At 43.8% G+C, this 17,380-nt stretch overlaps 1 protein-coding gene across 18 annotated transcripts in view; it reads right to left on the bottom strand.

Moving 5' to 3' along the window:
* LOC129859615 (bromodomain adjacent to zinc finger domain protein 2B-like) overlaps nucleotides 1–17,106 on the bottom strand; it is a 78,855-nt gene extending 61,749 nt beyond the window's left edge. For 15 of the 18 annotated variants that reach the window (XM_055929620.1, XM_055929630.1, XM_055929624.1 and 12 more), the window contains exons 1-2: nucleotides 16,890–17,106; nucleotides 3,899–3,942 (exon numbers count right to left, since the gene is read on the bottom strand). The gene's annotated coding sequence lies outside the window, so the exon portion shown is untranslated. Of the gene's footprint in view, nucleotides 1–3,898; nucleotides 3,943–4,089; nucleotides 4,200–16,405; nucleotides 16,672–16,698; nucleotides 16,816–16,889 lie in introns of those variants that run through there. The other 3 variants (XM_055929622.1, XM_055929621.1, XM_055929623.1) reach the window with 3 other exon arrangements.
* Nucleotides 17,107–17,380: the final 274 nt, after the last annotated feature.

The raw sequence follows: 17,380 nt of genomic DNA, 5'->3' as shown, positions 1-17,380 counted from the left end.
TCGCTCTCTCTTTTGCCCTCCTCTCTTTCCCTTTCCTCCTCTCTCTCTCTCCCTCCTTCCTTCCTTTCAGCCCAGCCCAGCGGAGGGGGAAGGAGAAAGGGAGGAGGGAGAGGGAGAGTGGGAAGGAGAGGGGGAGGAGGGAGAGTGGGAAGGAGAGGGGGAGGAGGGAGAGGGGGAAGGAGAGAGGGAGGAGGGAGAGGGAGAGTGGGGGAAGGAGAGAGGGAGGAGGGAGGAGGGAGAGGGAGAGTGGGAAGGAGAGAGGGAGGAGGGAGAGGGAGAGGGAAAAGGAGAGAGGGAAGAGGGAGAGGGGGAAGGAGGGAGAGGGGGAAGGAGAGAGGGAGGAGGGAGAGTGGGGAAGGAGAGAGGGAGGAGGGAGAGGGAGAGGGAAAAGGAGAGAGGGAGGAGGGAGAGGGGGAAGGAGAGAGTGAGCTCTAGTACTTAGTGCTACCATCTTCTACCATAGACCCAGCAATCTGTCAGGCCACTGGCTATACTGAGAACACACTGTACATCTAAGGGAAGGAAAGGAGGGAAGTGTGTTCAGGAACATCAGCTAGTTATTAAGGCTGACTTCTCACCTTTCTCTCTCTCTCACATGCACACACTGCACACACACACACTGCACACACACACACGCTGTGCTCACACAGGGCTCAACTCAGTCCTCCTCGGAGCATGCAGCCATTTGATACACATACACACACACACACACACACACACACACACACACACACACACACACACACACACACACACACACACACACACACACACACACACACACACACACACACACACACACACACACACACACACACACACACACAAACACACTTCTCAGCACCTCTCTCTCCGGATCATGGGTGGCAAAACAAAAAGAGAATGCCAAACACATAACAAAGAAAAACAATCTATTCTTAAAAGGTGTCCTTTTCACACCCTCGCATACATGTGTACACATACACAGGCCTCAGTGGAGGCTCCTCAGAGGAGGAAGGGGAGGACCATCCTCCTCAGTGAATTTCATACAAATAAAAAGTGAAACCTTAAACAAGTTATCCTTTTTTAGTTAAAACTATTGTAAATATATTCACATCACCAAATAATTGATGAAAACACAATGTTTGCAATGAAGGTCTATAGTAGCCTCAACAGCACTCTGTAGGGTAGCACCCTGGTGTAGCTGGAGGACAGCTAGCTTCCGTCCTCCTCTGGGTACATTGACTTCAATACTAAACCTAGGAGGCACATGGTTCTCACCCCCTTCCATAGACTTACACAGTAATTATGACAACTACCTATCAGCACACTTGCAGCATGACATGACATGCAGCTGACATGCTGTCTACCCAATCAAGGGATCAGAGAATGAATCTAGTACTGAAAGCATAAGCTACAGCTAGCTAGCACTGCAGTACAAAACATGTAGTGAGTAGTTGACTCAGAGATAAAAAGACGATAGTTGAACAGTTTTGAATAAATGAATTTCTTCCAAAATGAAGGAGAAGCAAGAGAGAGAGAGAGAGAGAGAGAGCTAGCTATATTTCATAGTATATATTTTTTCACATTCACTTACTTAGCTAGCATCGAATGCAGCTAGCTAGTTTAGCCTAGTCAAACACCTGGTTCAAACAGAGGGATGCTATGTTAGCTAGCTGGCTATGGCTATCAAACACTGGAACTCTTCCAAGTCAAAGTAAGCTTTTGGTTTTCTTAATTTATTGCCACCACGGCCCGCCAATGTAACTGCTAAACTGCTTGCTGCTGATTGTACTGCGTGATTGTAGCAGGGTTTACTAACGCTACAACTCTCATTTGCAACTGTTGGACTAATGATTACACTCTAGATCAGCTATAGATAGATCAGCAGTGTGCACGGCGGTATTAAATGTGTCACTGCCTGTCACCTTGATTACTCAAAATTCCCCCGACCTGTGCACCTACGCTGTAAACGTTCACTCAAAGGCTAGGTTGTAGCAACCTCATGACGGGTACAGGGGAAAATGTAGCATCATGTAGTAGCCTCAACTTATTGGTGTTACGTTGAGCTGGGTGAATGGAATATGCTTGACAGTCATCCAATACGCTGTAATAGAAATAAGGCCATGCTCATTAAAAGAAATGTAGCATCCTCCATCATCTTAAACGGCACCGACCGCCACACAGGCTTGTACACACACAAACACACACATCGTGTACTTTGCCATCCCTTTGTAAACTCTCTAAACAATACTATACAACTCTCTCTCTCTCTCTCTCTTTCTCTCTCTCTCTCTCTGTCTCTCTCTCTGTCAGTCTCTCTGTCAGTCTCTCTCTCAACATTTGTAATTCCCTCTGGGTATTTAAGCACCACTCTCCCTTTTCCTACCCTCCTCTTACAAGGAACTAATGGTGGATAACTGCTCTGTACTGTGGCTGCTTGGATGGTGTCCATGTTTGCCAAGGTTCTGCCTGTTTTCTATGGACTAATGGAAGAATAAACAGACAGAAATACTGTACGATCACTAGAGACTGATAGGTGGACATTTCACTGCAGTGTTCAGTGAGCAAATCATCACAGCCACCAGAGGGGTTTGCCTTTCACCCGTTCTCCAGCCCTACATTTCCAGGAAATCAATTTCAAATGGAGCCGTCAATATCATGACTGATAGCATACAGCTATCAATAATAAGTTACATGATGTGTAATAGGTAAAGGCCCAGCACCGGTTCAGAATGTGTAACTTACAATTTGCAGTGCAGGTGATTCTCAAATCAAGTGTATTGTATGTCAAGCAAACATCACCTTGAAAAGCACATTTAGGAGGAGAACCGTTCCCCTCAGATTTTTTTAATCTGCTGAATAGGCCTACCTCAAAATACATAAACACACCTAACTCTCAACGGTACGCTCACCCCAGCTGAGCTGAGCTGCATAAGAGGTAAAGCTGATTTCTAAAGTGTGAGATTAGATCTGGTGACACACTCATCAGCACAAAGCCATAAAGTGAGAAAGGGAGAAAAGTGCAAGTCATTGTCTGCGGGCTAAAACCGTCACCTTTGTCTGCTTGGTGAAACCTTGAGGGAGTAGAGCTAGTGGTAAGAGAGAGAGAGAGAGAGAGAGAGAGAGAGAGAGAGAGAGAGAGAGAGAGAGAGAGAGAGAGAGAGAGACAGAGACAGAGACAGAGACATAGAGAGACAGAGACAGAGACAGAGAGAGAGAGACAGAGAGAGAGAGAGAGAGAGAGAGAGAGAGAGACAGAGAGACAGAGAGAGAGAGCACGAGAGAGAGCACGCGAGATAGAGATAAGCAGAGCCAGACAGATGAGCCACAGAAGAGAGGGTGAGAAACGGCTAACCACCCAACCAATTTAATCCACTATATTGTTGAGGAACATGATTCAGTTTAACTCCAACTGATAGGCCTAACACTTTCAATTCAATGTTAGGCTACATCAACAGATACTGTAATAACTGTTTAGATTATAATGTTACTGCAACAGATCACAAACACTGATGATGGTTAATTCGCATGTTTCCCTTCCCCACAAAAGAAAATTCTGATCAAAATGGAGAGAAATGTAATTAATTGCACGATTCACTGAATGAAACTCTGAATTTGTAATGTAATCAGAACAACTGCTTTTTCAAGGAGCCCTTGTTCAATTTAATTGGGGGAGAAAATCCTCTCGTGTCAAAAGAATGAAATCTAATTAAGCCTGGAATCGAAGGAGCCTGCGAACTCTCCTCTACGCCAAACAAATATTGTTGATGACAAGTTGAGCAAAAATGATTTCAAAAGCTTCTCTCATAACAACTATAAGTATTAGGGAATGTCACACAGGGCCCAACAACAGAAAAAGCAATGTTGTTGACAGTCGTTCAGAGATGATAGAAAGATGATAAGAGTCCGTACTCACTGATAGGAAATGTCTTCAGCTCTGTGACATCACTGCTCTAACACCTGAGAGAGAAAAAGAGGACAACAGTCACGTTAATCCATTTATACATTGATATCTCTTCTGTATGACACCGTTCGTTTCATCTGTTCTCCATGAAAAATACAATCTAAACGCTAATGGCGACCAGTTTGGACCCTGAGGAGGAATACCTAATTCATTTCCAACATACATCCATATCAAAGCTCTGTGCGCCGTTGTGGTCAACTGACAGATCAAACAAAACAAAATGACATGACGTTTTGAAGACCCAGCTAGGAGCTGGCACTGAGCATAAGCAGAACACACACACACACACACACACACACACACACACACACACACACACACACACACACACACACACACACACACACACACACACACACACACACACACACACACACACACTCTCTCTCTCGCTCTCTCTCTCTCTCTCTGTCGCAGGCACAGCAGGCCTGCGAACACAAACACACCACACAGTCATACATTTTTCCTGCTAAACCTGTTAGAATGAAAGCCAGACATTATGGCTTTTGGTGTGAGGGAGGAGGATATTTCCCCAAAACACAAGACAGTTCTTGCTAAGAGAGAGGACCAGCCCTTCCCAGTGTTCTCACGCCCCTCAGCGCTACACTGTCTCTGATCTATCTGTCTTCCTGGAGCACAGAGGAGGGGAGAGGCAGAGAGGGAGCTTTCTCAGCCTGTGTGTATGAAAGGACATGGTGACAGTCCGGACTGTGTGTCACAATCGTGGCACTGTCCCTCTCACTGCAGCACCGCTAGTGGTGTCATTGGTCACTCTGGTGCACATACTCACCCTGACACTGGGTAAAACTCTACAGCACACAGACAGACACAGGGGCACAGAAACACACTCACACACGCGCCATTACGGCTGAAATCTCCACAGGAAATAAACGGTATTAACTAGAGTGACGGTGTCCGTCTATAATAACGACCTGATCTAGCGATAACGACTCCTCCTCGTCATCCACAGGCCTGATCTGGTCGGGCTGATCTCACACACACACACACACACACACACACACACACACACACACACACACACACACACACACACACACACACACACACACACACATCACCTTGATTACACATCTCTGTGGTGATAACACACCGTGCCGAGCCGACTGAGGGAATTCATCTGTAGAGTCTTCATAAAGGCCTATTAGAGCCATGATTAAAGGATGTTCCCTCAGAGAGGGCGCGACACTGAAATGATTCCCCCAGCAAAAGAGTGCTGTAATGACAGTGGCGAGATTTGAAGCTACATACTTCACACCGTTTTCGCCTGCCTGGGTATTTGAAATACACACTGACCCGACATCAGCTGCTGATGCCACGGCAGCGCTAGTTATTTGCTGAGACAATGGGCCTGGAACACTTTAGAGCCTTACGTAAGCTCTAGTCAAACACAGTCATAAGCAACACAACGATATTAAGCAGCATCTAACTAGGCCTAAACATTCTCTAAGCCCGCAGGCACAGAACAACAGGTCCACATAGAACAAGGCTTTTCAATTCCAGGCCTCCAGGGCAACAGCTGTGACGTGGCCCCGGAGGCTTGGAATTGAATATTGCCTTTGGCGTAGAGAACCGTCACGTTAAATCTAGTAATGTAGACTTAACTGTAGTGAGGAGAAACCTTAGCAAGGCCTTCATAAAGTGACATTCACTGACAGACACACTCAAAAGGTGTTTTTACTCCTTTTGCTCCCGGCTCATCTGTGATATCGCAGGCCAGGGAGGGAGGGAGGGAGGGAGGGAGGGAGGGAGGGAGGGAGGGAGGGAGGGAGGGAGGGAGGGAGGGAGGGATGAAAGCGGAGGGCACTGACTGTGAACTGGCCGCAGACATTTTTCTGAAACCTCCGGAACAAAACAGGCAAGTCTTGACAATCTATCCACCACTGAGTCGTCACACAATCAGTTGCAGGAAACCGATCCCTAAATAGCAGTGGTTCATCTCTTCATCTCACAAAGTCAGTACACAGAACACAAAGAACCCCTCTCTCTCTGTCTCTATCCCCCTTCTCTCTCTGCTTAAAAATACTGCTTCTCCCAGCTTTCTTTTGCGTGTGATTTACTGGTACTGTTTAACTGCGGGGCAGTATCTTTTATCGTTACATGATCTGGAGCTGGAAGCTGACAAAATGGAATCTGTGGCGAGAGGTGAGTGTCTGTTCTGTGGAAAGACGAGGAAGAGGGGAGGGAGAAAAATCTGTGCGCAGAAACGTTTGCCTAAGTGCAATTCTGATCCTCTCTCTCAGCTTATTCAAAAGAGCCTCTCTGTGTGTTCTATTCCATTAAATGGCTTCTTCCTAGACCTGATGGAGAAAGTCCCATTACTGGGGAGTGGGTTATCCCACACAATGTAAAGCACAAGAACTGGCTGAAAAGCAACGAACATAAACACAATCCATTTGTGGGATTTAAGAGAGAGGACACCCTCGAGGGACTGTCATTATGTAACACAAACAGTGTGTGTGTGTGCGCGTGCGTGCCTGTGTGAATGTGCGTGTGTGTGTGCACGTGTGTACCCGTTAGCGCATGGGCGTATGTGTGAGCGTATGTGTGATGGTACTGTATGTGTGTGCCATTTATGATTCAGCCCTGGTAACGCTACTCCCAATATGGCTAGAAGCCAATTCCTACAGTAGCATCATGATGAATCTGAGGGGAGCCTCTCTCCGTCTCCCTCCACTTAGCCTATGGGGCTATCATTCACCGGCTAATTGGACGGACCTGCCTCTGGCCTCAGCTTAAAGGTCCAACGCAATCGTTTTTATCTCAATATCAAATCATTTCTGGGTAACAATTAAGTAACTTACTGTGATTGTTTTAAATTAAAATGGTCAAAAAGAAACAAAAATAGCTTCTTAGCAAAGAGCATTTTCTCAAGCAGGAATTTTGCTAGGACTCTCTGGGAGTGGTCTGAGTAGGAAGTGGAAAACTGAAGGGAAAAAATGGTTATCTTTATTTAACTAGGCAAGTCAGTTAAGAACAAATTCTTATTTACAATGACAGCTTACCCTGGCCAATTGTGCACCACCCTATTGGACTCCCAATCACAGCCGGATGTGATACAGCCTGGATCTGAACCAGGGACTGTAGTGATGTCTCTTGCACTGAGACGCAGTGCCTTAGACCACTGCGCCACTCGGGAGCCCAGAGAGGTTCGGAACTCTCTTTCTTATTGGTCTATTAACTCATTTACCGCATGGTGATGTCACCATGGAAGGCCAAAACTCCATCACAACAAAACAGGCTGAAATGTATTTTTAAACAGCATTATCATCATTTTCACCATTTCACATTATTATTCCAACCTCATAGTATTGAAATATATATAAAACTGTTGACTGCACTGAGCCTTTAAGACACAGTGATGCGACTGTGTGTCATCAGACTGAACACAGCCCAAATTTCACTACTGTGGGACTTCATTCATACAGGCTATAAAATTGATAGTTGGCTACATAAATTAACAATAAGAAATATGGTGAAATAGGATGAAGTTGCCTCTGGAGTAGACACTGATCTAAGGTGAGCTTGCCCCCCCCCCCCCCCCCCCCCTCCCCAATGGTTACAGTTACGAATGAGAGGAAGAAGTGCATATGAGCAACTTGTACCCGGAGCGCACCACTGTCTATCTGAGTGAATGAATGAGAGGACGCAGCCGCTCCGGCGGAGCAGAGCAGAGCTCCATGGCTCAGTGTCATCCCAACAGCCTTGACAATCTACCAAGACGACGCGTGAAGGTCACTCACAGCAGCCGCCAACGCAGCTGTCACGCCTCTCCCACCCACCGCCCCCTCTCTCTCCTGCCCGGCCGGCTCTGGGTCGACCAACAAACCGACCAACACATCATACCCTGCAATAAAATCCTCTCTCTGTACTCTCCCTGTTAGCCTAGCTCAGCCTCAACATGGTATTCCATACAAGATAGTTTGAAATAGAAAATGATCACCAAAGTTAATCTACAAGCTAACATTCAACCTAATATAAAGCACAGGGGGAAAGATGAGAGATGTCCATCTGTCTTGATTCCTGCATTACTGTGTTTCGATGGTTAAAGTTTCCATTAAATGAATCGCTTGTCTCAATCAGGGAGTCAATAAAAAGCCCAATCCTGTCAAACCCTGAGGGAGATGTGTGTGTGTGTGTGCAGATGTGTGCATGTGTGTATACTTGGAGGGAGTGAAGAGCTCTGACAGGTGAGTGATTGAGTGCTTTCATTTCCCTCCCTGTGTTGAGATTACACACACACACACACACACACACACACACACACACACACACACACACACACACACTAAGATGTTGTTTCCGCTTCTGGTCCATGCTTAAATTAGCTCTAAATATTTGGATTACACGCGGGAGCTCTCACAGAGGATTTAGCCACCGTAGCCTGGAGGCCAGGGGGATGTGTGGATGTTTCCATCTTTGAACAAACATAAGACATGCACACACACAAACACAAGCACACCCGCACAAACAAATACAACCTTGCCACACAGGCACACACTAATTCAAACCACAACACAACAACCACAAAACACCAATCCTACCAAGGCCCACAAGGCCGACTACCCTGCAACCCAATCCATGGATGTTATTATGTAGTCTAAGAGTTTCAGTTAGTAGAGGGTGGATACTAACTCCAAACATTGCTCCCATGCAGCCCTGAGAGCTAGTAGAGGTCAGTGCCCCCCAGCCTGAGATAAAGGCGTCTCCCCGTCCGCTCTCCGAGCGCCTGCTTGGGTAGAGGCGTCTCGCGTTACAGCTGTCTCTCAGTGTCATCGTTTAGAGAAAGGGACAATGCCACAAGGCAGGCAGCTAGCCTTTCATGGCGGCCGTGAACAACAACAGCCACTCTGGGGCAGACGGGGGGAGAGGAGTGACGGACGAACGGTTTCTCTGTTTCAACTCCCGCCACATTGAGACTAGAGGAGAGATCACCACAGCATGTGTCTAGGCTATCGGTGGAAGAGAATGAGGTCTGAGAGAAAATGGTGGCACATTTTCAACTTTCCATTTCCTTCTCACAGGCCTTTAATGAATGACTTGTTACATGTGGTTCCCTGCTTTTTACTGCTTGTAGGCTAAGTGTCTTTTAGTTATTGCACAGCACACACGTACGGGAAAAGACGGGACGAATCCTGATGGAGAACAGATTGTAGAACATCAAATGAATAGATAGAATCCGTCCATTCCCAGGAATAACTCCACGGTGCGTCTGTGCTAGTCACGCTAGTGTGGATTACTTGAATCCCCCTCTTCCCGAGGTGAAGTTCCTGTTCTGACGTCTAGTTCTTAAAACAGCCAGTTAGCTCCGGGTCCAATAATGACTAATCCAATCAGGAGAATGTTTAGGCAGCAGCTCTGTTACTAGGTAGGCTGAGTCAAGCTGAAATCACCATGACATACAAAGGCCTAATCTATATTGTAGGCTACATTTTACTAGATGAGTTAAAGACAATTTCAAACAGAGTCTTTTAAAGTTCAGCACTGGCGGACTTGCCATTAGGCAGAAGAGGCAATTGCGACAGGCTTTACATCATCATCATCAAGGGGCCTCATGAACTGTGCATAATAAAAAGAAACATATTTTTTATTTTTTTACAAATTTCCCCACTTGAGGCACCCCCCCACGCTGTGTCTCTTTATGCTAGAGGTATCTGTTTTTTTAGTATGGGCTCTGTCCCAAACCACCGCATTCGCCAATGTTGGCCTTTCGTATCTGCGGTGGAAGGTGGCAAAGCTACAGCGGTGTTTGTCAGACAGCGAGACATCCCACGAATCTGTATTCTCATGAAAATATCTGTAGCATTCAAACATGTTTGGCCTACAGACATTAATATAGAAAGGCTCTCAAGAACACGATGGTGTTCTCTGTTTTGCGCTACAACACCCAGAAGTGTCACTGGACTTGTAATGGAAGTGAATAGGGCATTTCCATGTCAAAGGTATACAGGTAATTCTACAGTAAAAAAAAAAATAATAATTGAATCCTGAGCTTTCTTATATCTCTCATATATAGGACAGACACTTCAAAACATACTTCCTTTTGATTCTGTTTTTTTAAATGTATGAATCTGTTATTCAACGTGTTTCTATGGACTACTAGATTTTGGTATATCTTTTTTGATACCTACAGGGGTCCTAAAATTCCAAATCAAATGGTATGATCATCTTAAAACAATTCCATCTGTTAGCTTAGTAGAAAACCAGGCCTAGGCCCTGGGTATTCACCTTTACCCAACTAGGTCCAGAGCCTGCTGGTTTTCTATTCTACCTGACAATTAATTACACACACCTGATGTCCCAGGGCTAAATCAGTCCCTGATTAGAGGGGTACAATGAAATACAAGCAGTGGAACTGGCTTCGAGGACCAGTGTTGAGTTTGAGGGCTCTAGGGGGATGCAATACATATTTCTTTAGTAAAAAGACAGGCGCTGCTGAAAATACTGCCATCGTTGCCAAGGCAGACATGTATGTATAGCCCATGTATCTTATGCCGACTGGCCAAAAAGAGTATGGCATGTGATACTCTTTTTAGCCAGACAGCATCAGATACATGGGTTAGATATAGTAAGACAGAGGGGCGCTGTTTCACTCGCTCAGATGCTTTCTCCAGTGAAATAGTTTCATCCACTTGTGAATCGAAGGAAAGTTGGAGGGGGCACAGTGCACTGTTCAGATGCTGGAATTATTTGGATGAACGTGCGAAGACTGAGTCACTAAGTACGCCCCTGAAGTTTAGGCATATTATCTGTGAATCAGCTCTAGTAAAATACCACAGATATAAGCAACTGTCCTGCAACTGTCTGCTGCATGGATATAGCCTAGGCCTGAGGCCTCTTCTCTTTACTCCTGCCCTACTCGGACAAATGCAAGCAGGACGGTTTACAAAGAAGACCTTACACTGTATGGTTACTGCTGACCAACCCAAAATTAGGCTATTTCATTGCTGAACAGAGTCCTTCTTTCCCCCATCCCTCCACATCCTTGTCAGTTCTTATGGCGCTCAGTTAAAATTAAATATTTAAAATTCTGGCTAGGTTGCAACAGTCTGCCAGCACAGCTAAAATGAAAAGCCTTTGTGGCAGCAGTGACCAGATTTTAAATGCTGGAACGATCAATAAATAAAAGGTTGGTTGTTGAAGCGCAACCTCAGAGTGGGTGTGTGTGCCTGTGTGTGTGTACCTGTGTGTGTGTGTGCCTGTGTGTGTGAGTGTTTCCTTTTAACAGCCACCCAGGGTCTACTCCATCCTCCTCAATCCTGCAACCAGCTGTCCTAGTATGATGAACAACATTGACCATCCCCGGCACCACCACAATATAAAACCTTACACAATTCCCATTCCCACATCCAAAGACATTTCTATCCGCAATGCCAACAACACTTCAGAATTCCCAGCATGTGAGAGATACTGCAGATACGTGAATAGAGCATGCAGGCTGCACACTATTTTAGTAGAGAATGTAAAAGGGTGATAAGCCAACCAAACAGGCCTAGGCTAAGCTATACTACGATCGGTATTTCCAATACCGTCCCCATTATCACAGTAGGCAGGGACTCCATCACTAGAGCATTCCAGCCACGGCACACACAGGCAATATGACAATCTCTCGCTGGTGAAGACCGCTAAAAACAAGCCCTTTCTAATAGTGGATTGCTCCTTACGCATAGCTTAGGATATACCCTCCTTCAGAGGATGTCATTCGAAAGCATCAACCTTGGACCCATTCACATTGAGCAGAGCTGTGTTTTATCTGACTCTTCTGTCATAGGGTATCAAGCCATACGCGTTTAGCATGGCTACAGACAAGACAGAGTGGCTGGCGTTAAGCAGTAGGCCTAGCTAATCTACTACTAGGCTATGAACGGAACCATGTTGTTTTGGGGGAAAAGGATAGTCTTCTGTAGCCTAATCTTGGCTCAGTTCCTACATCAGTTAGCCTAACCGATGCTCTTAGTTCTCATCAGGCTATCAGCATTTTAGATTGAAGTGTGCTCATTCGGGACAGAAGGAAGGAAACTGTAAGGCCTAATACCTGGCTACTGTAAGCAATAGCCTACAGCTGAAATGAAAGACAGTTTTTTGTCTCTGCCTCAAACACCCTCACAAACCAAGTCAATAGGCCTGGTTTTCCCTTTGTGACTGTTTTGAGAAAACTGGCAGGTTTTATGATACAGTACAAGAAGGACAAATGAATCGACAGACAGACAGGCTAGCCTACTCCTTTACAGACTTTCTGCAGAGCTCAAGGACTTTGAAAATGAGGCGTTACTTGAGGGAGAAATCAACCTCTTCACCTTGCCAGTGGAACAACAAGCATCTTGACAGACAGACCATGAAAAAATAACCTTGAGTTTCATCAAGGAAATTCTCACATTGAATGATAAATAGGAAGAAGCCCAGGGAACGGACAAAACAAAGACCTTAGCAGCTAATCGGCTCCTTTTCTCCCAAACATGGCCTCCGTGTCTTTGGTATTTCAGAAACAAAGTGAACTTAGCGTGACCTGGTTGTACAAAAGGCATTTATGCTACCATTTTTGGAGTCTACGAAAGCACCAATAACACATGGATTATTTGTACGTTTTAAACAAGCCAGATTGCTGTAAAACTGACATCTGCTTGTACCGGTAATGCTCCCCTTGACACGGTTACTTTCAGATCATGTCACAAACTGAACCAGGCCACCATAGATGCCCATAATATGTTCTTGCACATTGCTGACATTCATCTTGCATACTACCACCATGTTTGTAAAATGGATGCGTGTGCTATAATGTAGGCTAGGCTATGTAAAAATGCATTCCGCTACTTTATGTCAACTTAATGTACAGTGTGACTAGAATAGCAAAGCGAAGGTGAAGTAGATCATACGACCACTAACAAACTTGTCATACTGTCATTAACTTATGTTATGTTCTGTCAACAGTTGTGCTAATGAGTATTTGCTACCCTTGCTGCAAGTAACATTTTCAGACTTGACAATCATTGTGCACAGTAACAAAGGTTTAATAGCCAACAATAATAATCAGCAGTAGCCTAATTAAACAAGGGTTTTAAGCCAATTCCTGCATCCCTAAAGGGCCATCAATTTCACCACGCATCTTTAAAAAAGTTAGTACTTGACTTCTGAGAAGATTGGTGTGTGTGTGTGTGTGTGTGTGTGTGTGTGTGTGTGTGTGTGTGTGTGTGTGTGTGTGTGTGTGTGTGTGTGTGTGTGTGTGTGTGTGTGTGTGTGTGTGTGTGTGTGTGTGTGTGTGTGTGTGTGTGTGTGTGAGAGAGAGAGAGAGAGAGAGCTTGAAGTAAACACAGGGATGAATGACTCGGTGACAATCCAGGTTTAGGTAATTAGGCTCTGGTTGATTAATTTCACATAACACAAAACAAACTTTACTTCCTCTTTAGAGTTGAAAACTTGAAATTAGTGTGAACAACACACCACCACTAACTACAGTGCAGAGATTTCACAGACTTTACCCAACTGTTCGTTCCCTTACCACACATAAGATCTGTTTACAGAAGCTAATCAATCTCTGTGTAGGCCATACAAAACAACATAAACAAGGAAATCAATGCCAGAAACAAACAATGTAGGCCTTCGTTTCTAGGGTTACAGTAGTAAATGCTTCGTTACAGTGTCTCACAAACAATGAAGGGAAACATTGAAACTAGCACAAGGAGGTGCAGTATAGGAATATAGCATGCTAATCAAATTCAGTGCACACTGCAATCAGTGAGAGCCATGTGGGCATTGCGTTTAAGATCAATTCAAAGGGTGGCAGCGTAGATCGCGACAAACTGCTTGATTGTTGACTGGATAACCATCCTCACCTCATTTCAAAAAGACAAAAAAGTGATGGACACCAAAGCAGGCACGTTCCTCTAACATTATTACCCCTAATTTCAATAGTACAGGATTAGACAGAATAGACTTGTGTGCATATGGGATTGTCTGTAGAAAAGCTGTCCAAGTTTTGTCAGTTTCAGCACCCCCAGACACAGGGGCTCCTAAACCTAATTTCTCCTAATCAGCTTAGTCAATAGCAACCGTTTGGTGCAGCGTTGGGTAGACATGCAAATAGGGCTTAAACATGTCTATCTTTAATTCCTGAATGTTCAAGTCAAGCGGAAGTCTTTTTTATCTCCTGGCAAAGAAAACAACATTCTGTGGGGGGGAAGAGAGGGAGAGGGGAGGCGAGGTGGAGAGAGAGAGAAAGAAAGAGAGGGGGGGGGCAAGGGGGGGGGAGAGAGAGAGAGAGAGCACTACAGTTAATTTTTTTTACTTCTCTTGGCCAGGCATGGAAACATCCCTGATTTGAGTGTGCTTGAGGTAGCACAGTTTGCTTCCATTTCAAACCAACATCACAAACAAGCCCTGACAGATTTGTTCTCTCTCACTCGCATTATGGGGAAACACACAGCAACACAAGTATATTAGTGCTCCTCTGCCCTGTTCTGCTGTGTGTGTGTTCAGCTGCAGCACACGCACACACACAAAAGAAGCTAACAATAGCCGTTTGTAATAGTGGTGGAAAAATGGGAGAGACTGTTCCGTTTCAATTCACTGATACCACTAATGGCTTCTTAGCAGCTCCATGAAATCAAGCAGCTGTCATGTCCATGCATCAGCACAGGGAGAGGAGAGGAGCCATTCCCAGAAGGAAAAAGGCATCGCGCCTCCCTCAGCAAGGATGTTTGGCTAAGCATCTGCTCCTGTGCACTTTAGCTTTGCAGCAGTAAATATCCAAACAAAGAGGGTGGGAGGTGAAACGATTAGATTCCCTATCACAAAGCATCATTGTTGTTGTTCTTTTACAACAACTGCTTGTGAGACAACAACTGAGATCCATTTTAAAGACTATCACACAGGGATATGGTGGATGGATGATCACCAGAACAACTGGCGATGAGAGTATAATCTCTAGTGTGACAGGAGATTCTTCGATGATAAACTAGACAGTTTGCTACTTTGGGTAACCTATGTTCGAAATCTTTCCTCCGCTATAACATCAACAAAACACACAAATGAACCATGTTATATGTTATAACATGGTAATAAAAAACTCAAACAGCCTACTGTCATCACTACCTACTGTCTCTGTCACACCTCTGCCATCTTCTCAGAAATGAGCTTTACAATGACAAGACTGTGGATAACGACTAGGCTACATGTTGTTCAATAGCGCATACCACTTATGGCGTGACAATTAGGCCCAGACCTATAGTCATCTAAGGTGAACATTGTGATATTACCAGTAGATACGCCTAGGCACACTATCTTTGACTTTTATTTGTAAACACGTGTCAACGACTCCCACATTGCAAAGGGGAGTAAGCAAATGAGAAAAGAGGGGAAAGGGAAAATACTAATAATAGTTTGCTTGACGAATTAAAAGTTGACATTTGTGTAAACATCCATAGCTGTTGATCAATGTCTAAACGTATTAGACTATTTGGCTATTAGTCCATTCAACAATATTTTTTTAAACGCAATAACAAAACATGATGATACATATGTCATAACATGATTCTGATATAGCATATTTATTCGAATCGATTATGATTAGCCTGTGTAACCTATTGCCTAATTCCAGCGGTTAAACGTTTAAAACACACAATATGTGCTATTCATGTTATTGAATAACAGTGTTGTGACAAATAACATCTTTATCAAAGTGTCATTGATAAACTAGAAACCGTGCATGTAGAAAACACCTAACCAAGTTCAGTGTGAAAAAAATCTAGTTTAAAAAGGCAGTTTGCATGCCATCTCCACCTGCCACTACTTATTAAAACACACCGTTAGTGTATTTTGCGCGTTCAAAAACGTGTATCCGATTATTGCAACACTGTATAATGTCACTGTAACATTGTAGCTGAATCCCACTCTTCTTCAAATGTAACACCAAATTGTTCCTCCTTCCAATCATAGGCTAATGTTGGCTACATTTTTCTTAAACTTCACATGACGTCATCGTCTACATTTCTTTCCCAGTCTAGTTTAAACTTTCTCTATGTAAAACATGGATACGTTTCCTTCAAGCGTGGGGTGCTTAGGGAATTTAAATCAACCAAGATGGCGAAAGGCTTGTTGTTTGGAAGGGTAGAAAAATGGAGGATATTGTAATATACACAAAGGGATACATTTCAACAACTCGGCCAGGCAGCAGCTGCTTCTTGTTTGAGGAAGCAACAAAGATAGCTTTAGCCAGTTGTAAAAAGAGCCTGAAACTCGACAAAAACATCAAACTAATTTTACTAATAAGATATGTAATTTTACATGGCAAACCATAACACAATCTGTTATATTGTTAAATCAAGTATTTATGTTTATGCTTACTAATTATTTTATTTTCGCATTGAAGAGCTATTAGCTGGCTCGGATTTTGCCCTGTCTGTAAACGGACAGCTAAATAGACCAAAGGTAGCTTGTGCTCCCTACCTTCATTGACTCCCACATCGTTCCTTTAAATGTGCACAAAAATACTAGCTAACTTATATACATCAGTGGGTAAAAACATCTTCAAAAAAGTTTTCCTGAACTAAATAAAACAGTTTTTATTTAAAAAAAAAAATAGAACAGTTCAATTAAACCGCACGAGAGAGGACACAAAGACGATTCCGACTATCAGGTCACAACTAGCTTGATCTGAGCAACGACAAAACACTCCGTTTAATCTAGAAAACAACTTTGGTGTAGTCTATTATTTTACCATGCAGTAAAGGCGCACATACCGATTGCTTAGAATAACATTGTATCCATTTGATAAGTTTCTATCAATCTGCAGTTGACGATTGAGGGACACACGCAGAAGCAAAGAAACTACAGCTCGCCTCGCGAAACAAATCAAGCCAGCTACATCGCTTGTTCTATGATATAACAGAACGTCTTCTTTACCCCCACCTTGAAATAAGAGGACACTTACCTTTAGTTTCGACACTAATACTTATTTCCAACGGGATTTTGTTTCAAGTAATACTTCGTGTAGCCTTCTAGCCTCTTTTCGATTTCGTTTTGAAAGAGGCCGGTAACAGATGATAAAGAAAGGAATTGGGCAGTAATTGAGTCTCGGTGTGAGTGAGTGTGTGTGTTAGTTACTAACAGCAGATTGAAGGAGACTCTTCTCAAGGTTTATTCAGCTCCACTTCAAGGAACCAAAGTGACGTCAGCTTACAAGCTGCCACAAAAGAAAACTTGTATTTGACATTAATAGAGATCAATGTTTGTTTTAATTAGGAAAACAATAGTACACTACGTTTAGACAGAACTATGATTAGGGCTATACCATGTGCTAATGTGACAAACAAAAGCATCTATTGAGTTGATTCAAGGATGAGGAATCTTATTGGCTTGTTTTGTTTGTTTATTTGTTTTTGAAAAGTTACGTAACTGATTATTCATAATCATTGATATTAT

This window comes from Salvelinus fontinalis, chromosome 7, assembly GCF_029448725.1.
Source record: "Salvelinus fontinalis isolate EN_2023a chromosome 7, ASM2944872v1, whole genome shotgun sequence".
NCBI lineage: Eukaryota > Metazoa > Chordata > Actinopteri > Salmoniformes > Salmonidae > Salvelinus > Salvelinus fontinalis.
Note: the sequence above shows the minus strand (reverse complement) of the source record. Positions and strands in the feature narration are given on the sequence as shown.